Genomic DNA, 21,061 nt, shown 5'->3' on the forward strand with positions numbered 1-21,061 from the left:
ATTTTCGTTTTGATGGGATACAACAACGCAATGGGGCGATCTGTCAATGGACGATGTCTTTCGGAAGGATTTTCTATGAGAAACTGGTCCCTATTTAGGTATTAATGAAACGAATTGTGGTATCATTCGAATTCTTTAAATTACTGATGAGTACACAGCATACTTTTTCTTATAATCAGTCTTGTAATATAATTTAAATTAAGAAGCATATTATTGGAATTAATTTACTCTAAAGTGAATCATTATTTCTTTAACAGCTTTGTTATGAGATGACTTGAATTTGTATAAAAGGTCCAGTTTTCTTATCAAATTATTAATTTTTCTATTTTAAAGTTTTTATTTTCCAATACATTAAAATGATTTCATAACACTGAAAAATTACTAGGATTTTTTATCGATAGATTTATTTATAAAATTGATAAAAGAGTCGTCGAGGCTTCTTTCTTCTACTTTGATTGATTTCCAATACAGTCTCACAATAAACGCCACAGATATTTTTAAAAAATTGATTAAAATAGTTATTACTTTCGTCAAAATGAGTGTGATATGTCTTCAATAGCATTTATTTCTCAACGATTTCATAAGTTATATTTAATGTAAATATATCTAAAATATTTCACTCGAGCATTTTTTCGTATGCATAATTATTATTATTTTTTTAGATTTCATGGAAACATCCGAAAGATTTATGTAAAAGATTTTACCGAAAATGGATACTGGATCTTCATTAGAATAAGAGAAAAATAATGAAAAATAATTAAATTTAAATAAAATTGATTATAGAATTAAAGCAATAAACTGTAGACTAAATAAATTTTTATCTTCAAATAGGAAACACGTTTCCAATTTCGTTTGTTTATTAATTATCGAAAGCGATTCTGTCGAGTTGCAAAGAAAAGAACGGAAAGAAGACAAAGAGACAGGAAGAATCGTAAATCTAAGCGAAGATAATCAGTATCTAAACGTAAACGATGTAAATCTCATCCATTGCCATGGCATTTGTTATTTATGTATCTAGTAACAGCTAATTAGTAACGTCTGTTCGTATGTAGCTCCTCATCTACATCCGCTTCTATCGCCTCTTTCTAATTTATACATCGGATACAAACTTCTGCCTATAAAATTCATTAATTATTCAATATATAAAATTATTAAAAATATCGATTCAGTATACAAAAATTAAGAAATGTGAAATTTAAAGCCTTTTCTCTCCAAACTTTTTCTTTTCATAAATTTAAAATTTTGATATTTTTGTACTGAGTTTTATTTTGTATATTTAATATAGGTTATATTTATTTCAATGTGCAAAAATTTTATTTTCGATAAAGAATGAAGTAATTATTTATGCTTTAAAATATTTGAGATATTAAATATTTAATTATAAATAAAAATAAAGTTATAACTTTTAAATAAATTCACTGACGAAAGTAGAGAATGAAAACTTTTTATTTTGTCATTTATTTTCGGATTATTGAAAATTTACATACGGAGACAAACAATATAATTATTATAATTTATAGATACTTGCCATGGGACGTACAGTACCTATTCATCATAAAAACAGCTGCAATAAGAGAACTTTCATCAATAATATCGCCATTGTTCATTATTGTTTGCAACTCCTCCATTGAGCCTCTTCTTTTCTAAATCAACACATTTTCTTGTTTAGAAATTCTAGTTATTTTATCGATTATTAAGAAAACTAAATTTAAACACTTATCATTTTCATCCGAATTTTATTTTTATTCTCTTCTCGCTGCTGGATAATCAATACTTGTACATAAATAAATGCAAACATATTCGAATTTTTATAATTATTTAGTTCAGCATAAACAAAAATTTTATGCATTTTTAATAGAAATATCATTTCTAGATATAAGATATAAATTTTTTTCGTTCAGAATGATTTAATCTTAGCTTTTCCTATCTTTATTTCGTTATCTGAACGTGATGCTTTCAGTTTCAATCATTCACAGAACATTAAGAAAGCAAAAACCAAGCAAACAACTTAAGAAAACTTCAGCTGTAATATAAGACTCGTTTTAATGACTCCAAGTTGTAAGTTATCTATTTTTCTTAATATTTTTTCAGTAAATCTGAGCCAAGTTGTATTTTTATAATAATTAAAGTATAGGTAGCGTAATGAAATAAAAATTTAGAAATTTTTTAATTGTAAATTATATTAAAGTGCCTTGAAATTGTATAATTAATTTTATAATTAAGAAATTCGTGTTGTCATAAATTAAAATAAATATTTTGTAAAAAAGATTATGTTAAATTAATTTGTTGTGAAAATTGTCTTGTAAGATATAATGTCATGTTGTTATATTAGTATTAACACATTTTTATCAGTAACATAAAAATGTTTATTATTATTATTTTTTTGGTTTAAAGGAGAGTTTGCATAATGTCTCTATAATTATTACAGACAATGTTAATTTCATGATTCTGTCTTTTCCTCCAGATAAAATACTGTTTGTGTGTAGACCATACATATTTTCGAATTCGAAAAGTATAGATAAAGATAGTTGAGACTCATTCCTATCCACAAACAAACCACTGCCAGAAGCAAAAGACCAGAAGTACAAAGACCTCTGAAGGCGCCGCATATTCCGCCTTCTGTCGCCAAACATCCCCATTTTACAGTCTTGCAGGAAGAACCATGATCAATATATATCTCGAAAATTGCTTTTTCAGTGCTCCATGCTGACTCCAACATCACTCCCAAAGGAGTGGTACAGAAGATCAATTAAATCCTTTGAACTAGTTAGGGAGCTCCCACAAACTCTTCCTCGTACGTAAGTCAGTAGTATCTTTGCGTTTGAGGTACCAGTCCCCGATTATGCTATGCGGTACCGGGGAAGTACTTTGAACTTTCAGTAAATAAAAATTGAATTGAAAAAATTGCCCGGGTACCTTCCAGCCCTTTGCACGATGCTTCCCATTTTGGCATTGAAGCATTTCCTTCTTAATTGGACCCGGCTACAGCTGTCAAATGGTAAACCTCTCAGCACAGATGACAAATACTCGATTTCATTGAAAACATTGTTGAGCAAGAAGTAATGAATCCTGAACGATGAACTCGTACTCGTATAACAGATTTTTATTATTAATAGCGTCAATGTTTAATTATTTTGTACATATACGTATCTAAAAAATAATAAAACATAATAAACTAGCAGATATGTAGGGCGCTGCCCGACGAAAAAGTAAGAACAAGAAACATTAAAACGAAAATCATGTTAAGAGTGGTTATTTTAGCATACCATGAATTGTCATGTATATCGCAATGCTCGGATGGTATGGAATGGTACAATTTTATTGCTCAAGTAGTAGACAGGAATTGTTTGTTTTTCAACAGAAAATAGTCGTTGACTTATGTGACTGCACGAGAAACAAGATACCCAAATTTATTATAATAACTACTTGTCCTTTTTTCGTTATTTTTTTTTTCTTTATACAGCTACGTATTTTGCTATTTATTAGGACTTATCACACCATGTTTTTTAAAGAAACTTGACTTGAATCTATTTCTTTAGGCTATATTTTTTAATAAATTTTATTTCCAATATGTACAGTACATTTCGAATTTTCCACTCTTCAGTTGAAACAATAGTATAAAAAGTGTAAATTACAATTTTCCACAAATTGAAATTTATGGAAAAATCAAAGAGGGAGAAAAACCGGAAATGTATATAGTGGAATTAAAATTTATTAAAAAATATAAAGAAACGGATTTAACGCAAATTTCCTAAGAAACAGGTAAAAAAACTGGTGTGATAAGTCCTAATAAATAGCAAAATACGTAATTACTATATAAAAAAAACAGAAAAAACACATCCAATTTTTTTTCTAATGTTAACTCTAACGTTCTATTCATAGCCGAATATAAAATGGTAATCGACTAACCGATCAGATTTCGTGAAAAATGAACCAGATATTTAAACTCGGCACCCTCAAAAACTTCTGAAAAAAACATATTTTCTACTCGCTGATAACTTTGTATTAAGTAATTCTCCTATCCGCTGGTCAGATAGAAAGGAGAGCCTGTTGAAGGTAATTCGACCAAAAGTAGTCGTTGATATCCTTCTGTATGAGAGGATGGTTTCCGAAAAATTTCATTGCATTTGCTCAAAACTTGCCGAAATGTATAAAGAACAAACTAGCAAACTTTCTTCTTTATATATTAAAGTCTAACTATTGTGTTTGCATTGTGATATTTACGATCTCATTAAAATTATGGCAGTTTCCGTAAATCGAAAATTTACTCTGTTCCTTCCACTTCTAGAGTCTACTGTAGTACTATCCAGTAGCAAAGCTAATTCATATGAAATGTGTAAGTTGAAATGTTAAACAATGTGGTACATCGGTTAAAATATTTTTGTGAGATTATAATTTAGATAAAAGGTAATATATATATTGATATATTTATGGAAGACTGTTAAATTTTAAATTGTTTTCATTTAAGATATTTATACAAGTTTTATAGTGTTACAGTGCTTTTTTAGCCACCATGGGCCAAGTTTATTTTTTCAAAGGAAAAAAATGTAGTGAATTCATTTAGTGATTCAGTACAGTACATTTGTAGTCATTTACATTGTTAAATTTTCTTTATAAAATGTAAAATTGATTGTGGTCGTGAGAATTAAATGTTGGAGATTACAAACACGATCCAATTAGAATAAAAATCCATCAAAGAGTTGTGTAACTTTACCGGCAATAAAGTTAAAATTGTGTGTGACGCCATCTGTTATGAGATTTTATTAAAATTTTTTTGTATTATTAATTATTATGAAATGGCAAAAACCTTAGAATTTTGAGGCTAGAAATGAGTTTTATAAAAACATTGCAAATGCTAATAACGTATAAAATCTTAATTAAGTCTGACCACACTGGACATACGATTCATGACCCTATCTATCTTCCCGTCCCCTCGACCTTTAACCGCCAAAATTTAATACATCAATCCCCCTAATACACAAACCTCTCTGCAAAATTTCAGAAATTTTTCGACAAAAAGCATAGGAGTTATTAAGCTTCAAAATGGATGAACAAAATCGTGGTCACCCACATTAACATCCATACATACAGAAATCCCTGGCAATGAATCGAAAGGTTCGAAAGCACATGGGATTTTGTGAAAGTTTTATGTATTATCTCTTAATATTCTCCAATAAAGCAGTATATTTTGAGAACTTGTAGGCTATTTTGACATTATTTTTACGCGATGAAATCTGCACGAAATCACGAAACAAAAACGTGGTAGACGTGATTTACCATGAAAAATTTACAGTAAATAACACGAATATTAAAAATCTGAGTATAAATTTTTATAATGTCCAATACCGAGCTGAATACTCGAGTAAGCAAATAATAATAAATAAATTAAAAAGTAATAATAACTAAAATAAGTAGATGAAAAAACTATCAAGGTAAGTTTAATTCTTCTCTTGATCTTTACAAATGTTCCGTTAGAAGGTCCGTCGGAAATCACACCTCCACACTCGATAATTAGTTATATACAGTTTATTTACAAATATTTACAAAGATGTACACTATGCAATAACATTACGTACGCTAATGTACCGAAACTGAGATGCCGCACGTCGACTTAGCTGGCCGGGGAACACGAGTCACTCTTCCGGAGATGGCTTAACCTCGTGGCCGTCCGTCTCTACAACAACCTTTCTCCAGAGGACTTTCCAAGAGGAGAACACTCTCTCTATCCGCCTCAAAGGTCTGCCTGTTGTTAGAGACCGCCACGTACCAGGTCCCTCGCCCTTTCTCCTCGCTTTTTTGCCACCCTTCCAATTTAAGGGATTCTGGCACTGCCTCCTGCGACCAATCACTTCCTTCCCCTTCTTAGAGCCTTCCAAGACGTCCGCCCTATCTCCCGCCGACGTAGCTCACATTTGCGTCCGTGCTTTATTTATTCTTGTTTTCTCAAGCTGGCCGGCACGTGGCCAACACATTGTCCCTTAAGTGGAGACGCTCCACCTTTGATCCTTCCGGCCGTTTATGGCCCCGACCCCAGGTGGGAGCAATTACCTCAGTCGGGCGGTAATAATAATAAATAAATTAAAAAGTAATAATAACTAAAATAAGTAGATGAAAAAACTATCAAGGTAAGTTTAATTTTTCTATTTATTTTAGTAAATCTCAAAATTTAAATCAAACTGAAACTATTGAATATTAGTACATAAGTCTAGTAACTGAAACATCGATGTCCAAAACTAAATAATAATTAAAACTAAAATAAACAATAAATTACATTACAGTCATTCGAACATCGATACATGCTCCAGCTATACGAACATACCGAATTTCATTTACACACGAGACTAGCCTCACTGTTGCTCGTTGTGCCAGTTTTTCGGCAATGACCAGCGCGTGAAATCTGCATGCGAAACGTGAGGCTAATCTTCGAAAGCCTCACTTTTGACACGCACACCATCTATTAGTTGGAAAAGTATTAAAACCGCAATTTGAGAGTTTACTCGGCTTATTCGATATGCTTAATTAAAATTTTCGATCCGATTATAGTTTACTATCAATGCGTATTAGATCTCTATGGTATGCCAAATCGTGTGACTCATCCAACTAAATCCAGTTAGCCGTTAATGATAAATTCTTCAGAGCAGAAATAAAAAATCTCAGTAATATATCTGATCCTTCTTTTTGAATATTAACTGTTTCTTGATTTTTTCAAAGTACTTTTAGAATTACGAGCTGCCAGCGCTATTGCATGAACGTGTGGAAGAGGTTAATGATAAAAAAAGGCAAAAATATGCATGAAAAGTTTTATAAACAGTTGAGTATTCACCCAAAATGCAATAGCAAAAACAGTGATCAAATTTATAACGAAGCAGATAAAATAAGTATTATTCATAAAGATAATGCAATAATAGAACTAATGCAACAAAGGGAATAAGGTAGCACACTATCGAAACGAAGAATAAATATTTAAATCCTATTGGAGTCCTTTCCATTTTTCGTCCATAACAACTGAATTAATTTAACAATTTCTACGCTTCGTTCATTTATAAAAGTTTAGCTTCTCGAATATTGTTCTCCCATATTATTAATAAAAACCAAAGATCAATATTTAAATAAATAAATATAAATATATATATATATATATATATATATATATACTGTATATAACAGGGGTAGGCAAGCAAGAGTTTAGTGGGAGCCGAAATGTTTTGCAAAATGCATGGGAGCCGCAGTTCTATACTGTCGTGGCGATAGTATGGTAAGGCGCGCGATTTTATTATATAATATAAATATAATATAAAACAAATATTGAATTTTTTAATAAATATATTTTCACAAAATTATAAAAATAAAATTGTAAAAATAAAAAAAATAAAAAAACAGAAATTAACACTTTCAGCAAGAGCCGCATGTAACTCAAAAAGAGCCGCATTTGCCCATAATATAATAATAGAAAATTGATAAATATTAATATATAATAGATATATAATAGAAAAATTGTATATAATAATATATAATAATAGAAAAATTGATAAATATTTATTTTTGATCGAAATTTTAAAAATGTAATAAATAAATACAGTAATTATTAAACTATTATTAAGAGTATTGCTTGTTGTTGTACTGTATAAAATGGAAAGGATCAGAAATAAAGTTTTTGATATTATAATTGTTAAATTTCTGAAATCCATTCATTTAAATATTGTTTCTATTAATAAATAATACATCACCAACTACTTAAATACGGTATTCATAATATTTACGAATAAAACAAAAGTTAAGAAGATTATATCCGAGAATGAAATTCTTATCATTTACAATAATTTGTTTAAAATGAAAATAACTTTAACTCTTAAAAAAATAAATAATGAAAATACTTATATAAAATTATTTCTTATTTACAAATATAATATAATTTTTTCACGGCTCTATATTATTATAATGTTGCATTTTATCCTTGTGACATTTAATCTTAATTCTTTCATACACTGTTCTTTTTCTTGTTCCTTTCTTTTTTTGATCTGCGACCTCTTTGTATTCGAGTATTACATCATTGTCAAAAATTATATTAAAGATAATATATAAAATTTCTCAACATTTAATATCATGTTGAGGGCGAATCTTATACAAAATAATAACAATAATTAATTAGATGCTAACACTGTAATCTAATTTAAAATTACTGCATAATTTACAATTTTTTACGCTTCTATATTATAAAGTTGCATTTACTTGTACATTTAATCTCTATATTCATTTATAAAATTTCTTTATCTTGTTCTTTCTTTATTATGATATACCTCTTTGTATAGTATTACATCATTGTCAAAAATTATATTAAAGATAATATATAAATTTCTCAACATTTAATATCATGTTGAGGGCGAATCTTATACAAAATAATAACAATAATTAATTAGATGCGTGTGTTCATACACTGTAATCATTATTTTTTGAGAAAATTACTCAAAATGGTAGAGTTTTTTACAATGTAGCAATTAGAAAGTATATTTAATGTGTAATTAATTCTATATTTGCTATAATTATAAATATTTATATATTTGTTTTTACTTAAAATAAAATGAATATAACTTTGTGTGATAAAAACATTTTTTTTACAAAAACCAATAAAAACAATTAAATTAAATTAATACGGATGTATTTATGCGTTGTTTGATCACTAGGAGAGAAAAAAGAACAGGAGCTGACACTTACTGATAACCAGCGGAAATCCAGAAAAGTCGGAAACATAATAGAGAAGTTGGAGTAGAGATTCTGAAAGGCTGTATAAGTACGAAGTGATAAAAGAGAGAACATGACACCTCATCGGAAATAACAATCAGTTGCTTTCTCAGTGAATAACAAATATCTAAAAACGATATCCTAAGTTCAAGCCCTTTCAATGGTAGAAATGGTGACGTCCTCCAAAACTTTCAGCATTTCCCTCATAAAATAAATTATTTTAATATATTTTCTTTATAAGTAATTCTGAAATTTCACTTCTTTGGAAGAATTTCTAACGTATGTTCAACTCAACTAAACGACAGAAATGTATATATAATGCAACAAATGCAAGGGCACAGGACCTAGGACAAAGAAGGCCGTAAAACGGGGTATCAAAAAATTATCAATATTATATTTTCGTTTTCAAATTTTAAATTTTGTCGCCAATTTAGAGGCCAATTTCTTGACATTTTTGGATAAAGGTAAACATTCGTAAAGGTGTTCTTGTTTTTTTCTAATTAAAAAAAATTAAAAATATAATCTTGCTCAGGGCACACGAATTGCTAGTTATGGTAGTTTATGATAAAAAAGCTAGTTATAGTATATAACTTACATGTATTTAAAAAATAATCTTATAACAATTATGAAATTTCGATAAACGATTCGTAAACCAGAAAAATTTCTCAGAAAATTTTAATTTCTTGCGACAATTGCAGTTAAAAGGCATTATTGAATTTAAAATAGAAATCTTTTTTTAAATAATTTGTGTTTAAATATAAACTTTCAAATAAAATTAGTCGGTTCTTTAATTTTCATTGCTTAAAATACCGTAATGCAAATTTCGTGTTTTTTATTTAGATATTTAAGTAAACAGGACAAAATTTATTGTCATCTTAAATACATTGGAAGCGGTTATTGTTTCAAATAAAATTGAAAACGTTTCTAAATTAAACGAGTTTTTTTTTTCTAAAACATTAATATTATGAAGCGAAAAACAAACAAAAAATTAAATATGTAATTGAGATTATAAGCATATTGAATTCTTAATAAAATAAAAATAAAGTAAATAAAATATACTTTAATTTTTCATATTACATATGTATTTTGTAATCATTCCCTGTACTTGTTCCCATGATGTTTAATTATAAATAGTCTGAAAATTTATTTATTTATTATTTTTATTTTTTTATTTTTTATTGATTACAATAAATAATTTGCACTCTTAAACTAAATATCATTAAGTATTTGCCTTTTTTAGAAAGTTCTTTCATCCTGTGATATTAAGACGGTCTTTTTTTTTTATCGTGCTATTTTATCGTTATGGATCAGAAAAACTTATTCCGCTGGTTATAGATAAATTGCCAGGCAGCGATGTTCTAAGAATATTAGCACCTTGCCTACAGAATATACGTCTAATAAAAGTACTTGGGGTGACAACAAACATTTCGAAGAATAGTTAAAAGTATGGTATTCTGAAAACAAACTCGTAACACAGTACTATTTCTGGATCACTGTCCAGTATATCCTTCCGATAGAAAAACATTTCTTACAAACAGTAATAGAATTTCTCCTGCAAATTGCACTACTCTTCTTCAACCATTAAATCTTGGCATCATAAAGAATTTTAAGAGCTACTACGAACAATTGATTGTACAATACATTTTGCTATTGAAGACAGAGAAAAAAAGGAGAAAATAAACTAAACTTAACGTTCAATATTTTCTTCTTTCAACATATCTAAAGTTGGAAGTTCCTCATTTACTGTCACGAAATCGTCAAAAGTAACATTATAACTCAATCTCAAATGAATCATTTTTCAGTATATGTCTCAGTTTTGAGACTGTTGGAAAAGCCTTAGACTATCTCTACCGTGACTTTTCTCCATGAGGATGCTAAAAAATTTAATACCTAAAACAGTTTAACAATTAAACAGTGAACAAAAAATATAGATATGTTAGAATACTCAGGTTTTTTCTGTGAAAGAATCTTCAGAATTCTCACAAAATGAACACGTCATCATAAGCCCCATGATGCAAATGCCATTTTGATGAGTGAATCTTTTCTATAACTGCCGATATTTCGTATTTTGCACCAGTTTCTCCTTTCGAAAAGCTATCTTATGTTTTTTGCATTTTCTTCATATTATCTATGGAAAAAAAACTGTGCAGAAATTTCTAAACTTACATTAAATGCAATTAATAACAGTCATGGCAGCAAAATGATATAAAATTTTCCTGAACAGAAACAGAAATGTTTAGAAAAGATGACAAATGAAATTATAATTGAATTTCGCATTGTATGTGGAGCTATTAGTTTATATCAGGGGTGGCGAACCTATGGCACGCGTGCCCAAAGTGGCACATAAGAGAAATCATCTGGCACGTAATGTATCATATGATTTCTGTCCTTTTCAATCATCTTTTCTGTTTATCACCTGATCATCCTTTTTTCAATCAGATTTTTTACATTTATTCGAATTAAAGCGTATTTGTTTAATTTCTTTAAATATCATTATTCGAAGTCTAAGACTTTGGCACGCATTAACATCTTTAAAGCTAAGTATGCTTATAATATGGCACGCGGACTCAAAAAGGTTCGCCATCCCTGGTTTATATAATAATAAGTATAATGTATTTACTTTTACGCACTCTATGGTTAACATTTCTCAACAAATATCGTATACAAAAACTCCGGTTATAAGTTTTTGATGGGAACATCTAAAAAAAATGCTTAAATGAAAAACATGTAACTGGAAATCCCTTTTTTAAGGGCGATCCAGACCGGTCATCCAATCCGCATTTAAGAAGCGGTTATATCATTCATGCTCATGTACAAATCGACTAAATGTCAATTTTAATACACAAAAAACTAAAGTTACTGCTTTTTCAAATAATTTTGCGCAATTTTTGTATTCTATCGTATTTTTACCTCACTTTTTTGTATTTCTACTTTACTATCTTGTTGTTTCTGTAAATAGTTTTTGTTATTTTGTGAGTGTAATCATTAGCTATTTTGGCTTTAAATTACATGCACGTAATAAGTAAATACAATAAATAAAGTTTTTATTTTCATTCTGCTCCAAAGGTTTTACTTTCCAGGCTGTTGTATAATGGGGAAAGTATGACGATCGGTCAAAAAATGGCCCCAAAATTTTTACATTTTTGGACCTGGAAATGCACAAAAAGTTGAGAGTTTTTTTTTTTTTTTGTATGTATGGATGTTAGTGTGTGTATGGATGGGTTGTACGATTTTGTTCGCCCAATTTGAAGCTTAATAACTACTGTGCATAGTGTCAAAAATTTCTGAAATTGTGCAAAATGGTTTGTGTATTGAGGAAATGTTTCTAGAAATTTTTAGGAAAATCTGACCATTGGTTCAGGAAATATAGCCCCACCCCCTTAATATCCCCGGAACTAATTTGAAGACTTATAAAGGTAGCCATAAGTTTTTGATAAAGGTAGCAAACTTAATGGTAGCAATTATTAGGGATTAAAACAAATAAAGAATGACTGGAAAGTCCAGCAACATGTTGTCAGCTTTCTTATAAGATACATATTTGTAGCCTAACTAGGGGCTTCCCCATTCGCTTCGCTCACTTGTTCAAAACTTTAGTGACAATTTTAAGCTAAATATTTTATATACTGTATACAAAGCAGATAGAATAAATAAAAACGAAACAATTTTATTTACTATATTTACTTTTTCTAATTTTTTCCTAAATTACAATTATACTTAACATTGCATTCAAAAATATTTAATAACTCAAATCACTTATACATTTAAGTTTTTTCTTGATCCACGTTATTGCTTAATACATTGAGTCTGATAGAAGTTAAGCCATCAAGTGTACTTTTTAAATTGGAACTTGAAGTAAGTTAGATCATCATCATTGTCATCATTCTCTTCTTCTTCATCCCTAAGGTTTTCGAATGATAACATTAGACGTAAAGAAAGAAGAAGATATTGATCAGATACTTTTTTCAAGTATCTGATCAATATCCTCTTCTTTCAATATATCTGAAGTTGGAAGTTCGTCATTTACTGCCACGAAATCGTCGAAAGTAACATTAGAACTCAATCTAAAATGAATAATTTTTCTGTATATGTCTCATTTTTGAGATTCTTTGTTTGAAAAGCCTTAGACTATCTCTACCATGTCTTTTCTCCATAAGGGTGCTAAATAATTTAATGCCTAAAAGTTAAAAGTAAAAACGGTGTACTGCGATTTTCAACACAATAACAATATTAAATCCACTGTAGTAACATGTAAAATGTTTAGTTTGGTTTATTTTCTCCTTTTTTTTTTCTATCTCTCTAATAGCAAAATGTACTGTACAGTACAATCAATTGTTCGTAGTAGCTCTTAAAATTCTTTATGATGCCAAGATTTAATGGTTGAAGAATAGTAGTGCAATTTGCAGGAGAAATTCTATTACTGTTTGTAAGAAATGTTTTTTTATTGGAAGGATATGCTGGACAGTGATCCAGAAATAGTACTGTGTTACGAGTTTGTTTTCAGAATACCATACTTTTAACTATTCTTCGAAATGTTTGTTGTCACCCCAAGTACTTTTATTAGACGTATATTCTGTAGGCAAGATGTCAATATTCTTAGAACATCGCTGCTTGGCAATTTATCTATAACCAGCGGAATAAATTTTTCTGATCCATCACTGTTGCAGCACTATAAAACAGCCGGTCGCTCTTTAGTCCTTCTTTCTTAAGCCATTTCCGATTTTGTCAGCAGTTTTGGGCATTTGGGTGTCTAAAAATTAGTGGAAAAATGTTACAGAGGGGTTAGGAAAAGGACTTAAAATTGATGATTTGAATGACCACATAAAAAAAGACACCCAAGCTTTGATATCCAGCATTTTGCTGAATTTTAGTATATTTTACTGCACCCCTTCTACTAATGCGCGGTAACATAATAATGAACACGAGTTATGTTACCATGCATTATTAGAAAATATGTTTGACCCAAAAATGCTATTTTGTAATTATTAAAATCGTTTATATTTTAGTGTAATTTATTTTAGTAATATTTTTAAACCAATAACTCTGTGTTTTTCAACCTTTTTTATGTCACGGCACACTTGAACTTGTAATTAAATTTCAGCAGCATACTTAAATTATAATGATTTAAAAAAAGGAGTAAAAAGAAAGATTGTATTTTTCATAATTTATTTATTAACACAAAGAAATTTACTATAATTTCTAATAAGTAGATAATAATTAAAATTCTTAAAAAATCTTACTTAATTTTCGGTTTATTATAATTGAACATTTAATGAGATCTGATCTAAGAAAAGCAATTACTATTAACAGTGAATTTACATTTAAAAGTGGCACGATAACTACCTTTAGAAACTTGCCCAATGTCCCTCTATTTCTAATTTGAACTAAATATGGACAATTATAGATACACTTTTAATTAAAAAAAAAAAAAATTTATTTTAAATGAAATAACCCCGGTGTTATGCACATATAAGTTTGCTTAGGAATATAATTTTTTTACTACATTGCGTATACGTTTATTTATTATAACAATGAAAAACTCATACAATCAATTTAAAGAGGCTTTATTTTTTTGACGTGTACACTTATTGTTCTTTGGCCTTCTTTTGAAATTAATTTATTTAATAACCTTCAAAAATTTTTGTGGGACATCTACGATCCTCACTGGTTGAAAATCGCTGCAATAACTGTAAATAGCAAAACGATAGTTTTCCTACAGTTGTTTTAAAAATATGCGAATGATATGATTATTACAAAATAGTAGTTTTGGGTCAACTATATTTTCCAATGGATTCCACTTCAGAAAAAATTGTGAAAAAGAATAGAATAAATTGACAAAGTCGAGCTTTTCAATCTGGTCTTTTATTCATTGGTTCCCGCCTTCTCATTACAATTCCTTTATAGAACTTGATGATAACTCATACAAAAAAGTTTAAATAATGATATCTCGTAAACTACTGCTCATTGGCACGAGTTATGTTACCGTGCATTACTGGAGGGGTTATAGAAACACATTAAAATTTCGGCAAAATCCAGGATTAATGTTATCTTGTTAATTTAACATTTCAAGCCATCCCACAGAAGGAAAGAAACCTTATGTTCCCAGTTTTTTTTAGCTATTTTGCATTTCGCACGCTTTCTCGGGCGAGATTAGGCCATTTATTGAAATATATTCTTCTCGAGTTTGTTTCAAACCATTAAATTAGTTCACCCTTCATTCCACACAAGTGGATGACCGAGCAGTTAATGTCAGCATACTCCTCTAGGAGACATGGATCGAATCCGGGAGATCGAAAAACTATACCTCACTATCTGGCCGCCCCCATTGCGTGTCTGGCTGAACTTACAATGGGCTTGATTAAAAGACTCTCTTAGTGCCCCCCCCCAGGCTGAAGGAATGAAAAACCCTCTACTCCAGTAAAGTCATGTGCGCTTGCTTCTATTTTTTCGCACTGATAATAAATGCTATTGAAAATAGATGCAACAATAAATAGCTCTTTAACCAGGCACCTCTCCAGATGAGACACCTTCGAGTATTCTTCTGATAATGCCTAATTTTTCGGCCCACCTTTACATTTCCGTTTACGTGAAGCCATTCTTGTCTGTTTAGATGTCGAAGAAAACACATTGAATACCGCAAAACTTCACTGGAAAGTAAAGATACAAAATAGAAACTGCCTATTTAACCTAGGCCTATACTATTTTTAAAATTACCATTAGTAAACTGAATTTTTTCCAACCAATCACAGCATGGCCTTTAAAATTTTGAGAAGGTTTAATTTTCAAATTCATGTTCGAATTTGTTTACAGTTGAAATTTGTCAGTCAATCAAGAGCACAATTTCAATTTTCGAACGCTAAGTGAACGGGTATCGAAGAAACTCTGTTTTATTCCATTATCAACGGTTAAACGATTTCTAATTTAAAATTTAAATTGCAAACAAATTAAATTGGTCGACAATTTAAATTTCAAGCTCATTAGCATTGGGCCGTTAGATTAATTAACTTCGCATTGGTACAACTCTTTTAAACTTTCTAAGTTACACTTAAAAACTGTCTGAATGCTTTTAATTGTTCTCCTATAGCGAGAAACGATACCCTATCCTGTATAAACAGCCACATTTTTTACAGCTGAAGAAAAGAACCCTTTTATGAAAGACAGTAATTATAAATTGGAGGGAGAAAAAACTAGCAACGAGTTGCGCAACTTTCCGGCTGTTACGAGATTTTATTTTAAAAATAATTTTTGTATTATTAATCGTAATAAATAAAATTGTATGTGGCGCCACCTGTTATGAGATCATGTTATAAAAACTTTATATATTTTTAATTATTATAAAATAGCAAAAAACTTAATTTTGAGTATAGAGATGAGTTTTATTAAAAACAAAAAGGACTATAAATACTAACGAGTAAAATCTTCATTAACTTCAACCCAATGCCAAACATGACACGACTACCCTCTATCTCTCCATCCTCTCGACTTTTCACCACTAAAAAATTGAATAGCATCAATGCCCCTTATACACAAGCTACCGTGCCAAAATTCGTTTTTAATCTATACCCCATCCTGAGACATTAAACAAAACACGCCAACATACTCACGCACACATAGATACATACACATATGTCCAAGGAATTTTTTGCTGTTTTTTTTAACTTTTTTGGATTCGGGAGGCCTCAAAATGTAGAGATTTTTGCAAAAAAATTCGAAGAATTAAATTTGAAACGCTTTCAATATTTTCCCTTGTTATGTATTCATAACAGCTGGGAAAGTAAAAGGTAAACATCCAAAACTCAATTTCCCAATATATCGAAAAGTATTTTCAAACTAGTAAAAATCAAGAAAACATAAATAAAATAGCATTAGATTATAAGGGACTTGTCAAATAAAACGTGCAAAACGTATAACCGAGGTTTTACTATGTTTCTTTCATACTTTCTCATTTACCCCATCTGCTCAGTACCATAATGCCTTCTCTCTCTTATCTTCTTTCTCATCCCCTCACTCTCTTCCTTTCTTCGGTCCAACGTTGAGTAAAGCCGCGATTAAACTTTACACTTTAAAAATAATAATGGTTTCAATTAGGTCATATTACAAAATGATAATCGAAATACTTCATTTCGCATTTTTACATTAACCTTACACGTATTTATTACAACGTTAAGTGTAATTGATATTTAACGAATTTAATTTGGAAATTACGATGAAAAATTGGCTTAAGGTAAATAACTCGAATTAATAGTGACGTATCACGAAATCTTTCATCAAACTAAAATCCTTTCGATCTTGAAGTAAGAATTTTTTTCCGTGTCAAGATCAAAATTTTTTGACATAATTAAAACTTTATTTTTTTAAGGCTGAATTAATTACAGCTAAATGAGAATGTCAGTTTTTGCAATAGAGACTCAGTTAAATTTCTTTTATAATTTTTAATTTTAGGTGAGTTTTATCGCCTTTTAATCTTTTAATAGTTTCTCGGACAGGTATTTTGTCAGAACGTCCTGATAATCATCCAATTAATGACTGTCATTATTAATACGTTAATCATATCATTAATTAATTATAAAATAATTAATCATTTATGTCTGGAATAAAAATCTGTGTTTCCTATTAAAATTTAAATAGAAAACCAGTAAAATAAAAAGAATTTTTAGTCAATTACAATGTAGATCCTACATAACATCAGCAATGACACGCGTTATAGTTTGTAAAGTTTATATACTTGACCGCCAGATTTTTTTTACCAATTATAAACTTATAAATACTGTACAGTTTTTTGAAGCTTTAAAAAGATTTCTGCTTAATTAGAAATACGTGAAATTAAGAGACAAGCTTTGCCCGTTATTAGCATTTGTAATTTTTATAAAACCCGTCCCTACCTTCAAAATTAAGCTTTTTGCTATTTTATAATAATTAAAAAAAAAAAGTTTTTAACGAAATATCATAACAGACAGAACCGCATGCAGTTTTAAATGTTGCTGAGAAAGTTAAAAAATTCATCAACGAGTTGCTTAAATAGCAAGTTTTCTTTTATGTACTTTGCAAAATAAATATAGAACTGATTTTGACCTATGTATAAAAGCATGCTCTTAAATGAGCGGAAATATGATATAAATAATTATGAAAATCTATAGCTATTTATATGATTTTTAGTGCCTAGATGCCCTTTCAAATACAGGTTATACGTACAGGTTTCCCATTTTGAAAATTTATTATTCGCCGAGTCTGCAAGGCATATACAGTATATGAAACAAACACGAGCTGAAAGAGTAACTCAAAAAAGTTACTTATATACAGAAAGTAACGTTCAAGTTTAACGTGAATAGCTCGAATGATATAGAACTGATATTCAACCTCTCGCCACCATCAATTTGAAGAGAATATTTAGAACATGTGTTCCAAGAAGTCGGGCTCCACCTCACGTCACAAAGACGTGAGATCGTACCTCAATCGCCCACAACGTTGAGGCCCTTTGGAGTGGTCTTCGAACTACTCGTTGAACTTGAATAATTTCTTTGTTTGATGATAAACTTTTTGAGTTTCTCTTCAGTTCGTGAATGTACCTGCAGATTCATCGAGTAATAAATTTTCAAAATCGGAAATAAAATATACAGGGCGTCCGTAAATGTTAATTGTTTTACTCATTCAAACAAAAATTACTTATGAAATTCTATTAATTTTCATAAACTAGTAGCATATTTAGGGTAGAATTATTTATTTCTGTCTATTAGTTTGATTGTTTCAATAAAAATCAATAGAATGCCAATAAAAATTTTTATTGGTTTCAATTGGTTTTTACTTTCCGTTAAAAACCAATAAAGTATCTTTAGAATTTCCTATTACTTTTATTAGTTGATTCCTGTTGTTTTTAATTGAATAACAAACTAATAAACTAATTAATTAAATAAAAATAGATAGATAATAGATAAGCTTCAAATATTGTAATTATTACTTTAATTTTGATTTCAAAGCCTGTAAAATTACATTTTATTGATAATTTATAACTTTTTTTTATTCGAAAATAGTTATTATAGAAATATATAAAATTATATCATGATAATGGCGAATTGCAATTAATTTTGTAATATCGTGATCACCTACTAAGTACAGTACAGGGTAGCGATGGCAAGCCTTTTCCCGAAGGTAAGTTAAAATTAAATTCAAAATTTAGTAACTCCAAATTGAAGGGCAAATATTTTGAGTAATTAAAAAAATGCTTACACACACTTTTTTCTCTATATAAAAAAAATCCAGCAACGAGTTGCTTTACTTTCCCGGCAGAATTCAAAACTGCGTGTGTGGCGCCATCTGTTATACTATTTTGTTTTAAAAACTTACAGTTTTAATTATTATAAAATGGCAAAAACTTAATCTACTTAAAAGTTTTATATAAAAAAAAAAAGTCGTAAATGCTATAAAGAGCAAAATCGTCATTAAGTCTGACCTTCACTCGACCCCCCTTTATCTCCCCACCCCCTCGAACTTTAACCAACAAAATTTAATAGCATCAATCCCTGAAAAATTTCCGAAATTTCCGACAAAAAAGCACAGGAGTTAAGCTTCAGGGAGAACAAAATCGTGCACCCCACACACATCCATACATACAGAAATTAGCCACGATTTTTTTTTTTTTTTTTTTTTTTTGTATTTCTCGACGTTTCAAGGTCCCAAGTCCAAAAATGTAAAAATCTTGGGGAGGGTCATTTTTTGACCGATTGCCATACTTTCCCTCTGTTATATATAACAACCGAGAAAGTAATAAACTAAATACATGAAAAGAAAATTATATGATTATAATGGAAACAAATACTGTATTTCGTTTAATGGGAAATCTGTCGTTTATTCCATGGTAATTTTTCTATCGGAGATCATAATTATGGCCTTTATGACTTTTCATCATAGCTTTATCACACTATTTCATTACTTATTTGATAAATTCAAAACTTTGCTTTTTATATATCCTCTTTATATTCGCCTTTTCCCATGTTTATATGGGATCGGCGTTTCCTTCTCTAATACGTTTCCTCCATTTCTTTCTATCAAGGACGTCTTCTCTCTTTAGTCCCCTCTGATTCAAGTCTTCCTCCACCTTATCTTTCAAACGCAGCCTTGGTCTTCCTCTCTTCCTCCTTCCTTTCACTACCAGTTTTCCAACTCGCTTTCCAACAATCTTCACTACTTCGCTCTACATTGCCAAACCACCTCAACCTGCATTCTTGCATCTTCCAGCTCAAGTGACCCACCTTAAGAGAACCTTTAATAAACTCATTCCTTATTCTATCCTTCCTTGACACTCCACACATCCATCTCAACATTCTCATCTCCGCCACCTCCATCTTTCTTGGGCTTTTGTGATTGCCCATGTCTCAGCCCCATACAACATTGCAGGTCTAACCAATTTGTACAATTTACCTTTCAATTTGCAGCTAACTTTCTTGTCACATAACACACTGCTCAACTTCCTCCAGTTCAACCATCCACATTGAATTCTATGTTGCACTTCAGAGTTCAATCCTCCCCCCATCTTGACAAAGGCCCTAGATACTTAAAACTTGGAACCACAGGAAGCAGCACATTTTGGATTTTAATATTGCCCTGCCATTCAGTCATATAAACTATTTTACTTCTGCTAATCTTCATGCCTCTTTCTTCCTCCACTCTTCCAGTTCCTTCTCAGCTTTGGTTTGGGAAGGTGCACACAGCCCAATATCATCCACAAACAGCATACTCCACAGACAGCCGGATGGCCGAGTGGTCAAGGTGGCAGCCTACCGCTCTGGGGGACCTGGGATCGAATCCGAACGGGTCAAAAATCCCCAGGAATTTTTCAGGGGGTGGTCCGTTCGGATATGTCGGGCCCCGTCCCTCACCACCCGGTCGCCCCATTGTGGGCCTGGCCGAACCCATAATGGGCCTTCTAAAAGAGGCCCTCTTAGTGCCCACAGGGCGGAGTTAGTTAAAAAAAAAAAAAAAAGCATACTCCACAGAGTACCACACTTCACATCACAAACCAACACATCCATTATCAGGTCAAACAGATAAGGACTAAGGGCCAATCTCTGATTTAAACCACCATTAATGGAGAACCCTTCTGTAATACCCACGTTACTCTTAACTTGAGTCTCCACTCCCTTGTACGAACCTAACATTTTTCTAGAACATTCTTTTTCCTCAAACATCTCCATGTCTTCCTCCATCTCCAAGGTACCTTATCATACGCCTTTTCCAGATCTATGAACACCATGTGCAAACCTTCCTGCATTTCCCTGTGCATTGCCATCAGCTGTTTCAAAGCAAAGACAGCATCAGTCGTACCGCTTTC

This window comes from Centruroides vittatus, unplaced genomic scaffold (assembly GCF_030686945.1).
Source record: "Centruroides vittatus isolate TY-2023 unplaced genomic scaffold, ASM3068694v2 scaffold_386, whole genome shotgun sequence".
Lineage (NCBI taxonomy): Eukaryota > Metazoa > Arthropoda > Arachnida > Scorpiones > Buthidae > Centruroides > Centruroides vittatus.